The 2,604-nt window shown below is 37.8% G+C and overlaps 1 long non-coding RNA gene across 1 annotated transcript; it reads left to right on the top strand.

The window, feature by feature from the left end:
• Positions 1-645: 645 nt before the first annotated feature.
• On the top strand, positions 646-2,246 carry LOC122839577. Its single transcript, XR_006372064.1, has 3 exons — positions 646-727; positions 810-898; positions 1,844-2,246. It is a non-coding gene; the product is annotated as an uncharacterized LOC122839577 (long non-coding RNA).
• Positions 2,247-2,604: the final 358 nt, after the last annotated feature.

Here is a 2,604-nt window from a genome sequence, read left to right as displayed (position 1 = left end):
CTGTTACAAGTCTAAAAATATAACTTTTTTCTTTGATTTTAAATTGCTTGAACTACAATAAAATTATAAGAGTTGACTGGTTTTTACTCTGCCCTAATTTGCTTGGCATTTTCCATATTACAACATCTGTTTTAAATGGAACAAATAATAATGAACATGTTTGTCACTGTAAATAATCGTAGAATGAAATGTGCTTTTAAATACGCTCTATAATGAGGCATTAACCCAAACGTCCTATTTCTCTCAACCAAGATTGTTTAGAAAGCTTAACTCAGGGGTGTCAAACTCCAGTCCTCGAGGGCCGCTGTCCTGCAGTTTTTAGATGTGCCACAGGTACAAAACACCCGAATGAAATGGCTTAATTACCTCCTCCTTGTGTAGATCAGTTCTCCAGAGCCTTAATGACCTAATTATTCTATACAGGTGTGGTGCAGCAGAGGCACATCTAAAAGTTGCAGGACACCGGCCCTTGAGGACTGGAGTTTGACACCCCTGGCTTAACTCATTACTCGTGACCTTTTAGCATGTTCCCATTTTACAAAATCCAAAGTATTCCTTCACAGCTACATCATAGTTTAAAAGAAAACATTCTCACCCCTTCAGTTTGTCTACATTTTGTTAAAAACTGATGTTAGGATAGTTTTCTTTTTTTTAAAAGTCATCCAAAAACTGCATGTCACAACAAAGTGATATTGATATCTTGGAAAATGTATTTAAAATCTAATGTGTAAGTATAATATGTACTGTTTTCACATCCTTTGCTGTGACACTAGAATTGAACTCTTTTGCATTTTTGCTACTGATCATAGTTAAGATGCTCCTGCACAGATCTGCACATCATGTTTTGAGGCAAACGCCTGACCCACATGTAGGAAACTATCAGGAGACAACAATTAAGGTTTGAAAAGCATGTATTCAGCCTTCTTCTGATTTTGCCAAAAAGCAACTTAGATGTTGTCAATCCAGGAAAAACTAAATCACTGGTCTGTTGAAAGCAAAATACATATTTTTTGCTCTAACTCCAAATGTCACGTCCAGAGAAACTCATCTCCTGACTGACACCATCCCCACTGTGAAGCATGGTAATGGCAGCATCATGTGTTGAGATTTTCCTGTAACAGAAACTATATAAAGACATTTTCTAGCAAACTTTGCTCTAGATTAGAGGTAAGGTGAGATTTATTTTCGTGCAACAATGACCCAAAGCATACAAATAGTAAAGTCTGTGTATATCCTTGAGCTAATTATGTCAGTGCACAGTAGCTGTCCATTCAACCTGACTGAGGTTTGGAGGATCTTTATAGCAAAATGGTTGTAGAGAAATACATCAAAATTCTTTATAATATATTTTCAAGGCAGTTAGTACCATTTTATAGCACAATAAAGTAAATGTCTTGCTTGTTATAAAAATCTTGTATCAAATTTAAAATGAAAATAGATGACAAAAAATTGCCATCTATCTCTTTAAGAAGCATCCAGCTTTAAGTAGATGACGTAATGTTTTTTTTAATACAAAAGATTGTCAGACCAAAGATAGATTTAATGCAAGTTAACAGATAAATAAAAACTACTTGTGACATTTTTCTGACTCTTATTTATCTTGCTGAAATATTTGGTTGTTTGTGATGGATACACCTGAACTGGCTTTGTGATGGAGGCAGGGATTATACGAAGCTATCATTTCTAAGCGGAGAAATGTATTAAAACAAGCAAACAAAAAAAAAAAGAAAATAGAAATATCACACATTTTTAAGTCTCCAAACCTATGTCTCAGGGACATCATAAAACATGGGTTTTGTCCATCATTACCAGAAGTCAATTTATTGTTTCATCTTTGTTTCAGCAGAGGCAGAGATGCATCACTGCTAGGAAGCAGTCTGTTTTTCTGGTGAAGTCATTAGGATTTCTTATCTCGCCTCTCAGACGATAGGCAGCAGGGAGCCACGGAAAATGTTACTGACAGCTCAGGGCAGACCCAAGAAGACAGACAGAGGACCGGAGTGGGAGATCAATGATAATGTCATCTGATGACATTGCTGAGAGAGCTGTTCCCCTCCGGTGGTCCCACCATCGACCCACTCTCACTTGAAGACGGTGAATTTTGTTTGGCTTTAATCTTCCCATCAGACAACACAAAGCGAGCGATGTGCTGCGAGTGTTTTCCATTTTGGGCCCCCAGGAGAATTGTGTCAGGTTGCGCAAGTGCACAAGCGCAGATACGTCAGTGTGGCACATTGACAGGCAGCTTGTTTGAATAAAGAGCCGACAAAAAAAGCTTGAGGCTGCGCAACTTGACTGCTGAGAATAGCTTTTTACAGGAACACATGACAACTGAAAACAAAAACAAAGTTATTCCCTCCACTGGCTTGCGGAAACTGTCAGTGGTGCTGAAAGCATGCATTTCTAACTGCTAAAGCTTTATCATTCCTTCTTGGTTACAGAGCTGTTTAAAAATGTGTTTTCTTGAAGAAGTCAGAATGTTCAACATCTTGGGTGGGGCTTATTTTTGACAAATGGACTCATATGGTCCTGGTTTCCAGACAAAAGAGTATGTGAGCAGATAATGATGAGTTGCGCTCATTACACGGGTACTGTGTGTAAATT

This window comes from Gambusia affinis, linkage group LG11, assembly GCF_019740435.1.
Source record: "Gambusia affinis linkage group LG11, SWU_Gaff_1.0, whole genome shotgun sequence".
Taxonomy (NCBI): Eukaryota; Metazoa; Chordata; class Actinopteri; order Cyprinodontiformes; family Poeciliidae; genus Gambusia; species Gambusia affinis.
The sequence above is the reverse complement of the archived record's forward strand: the minus strand, read 5'-3'. Positions and strand labels throughout refer to the sequence as shown.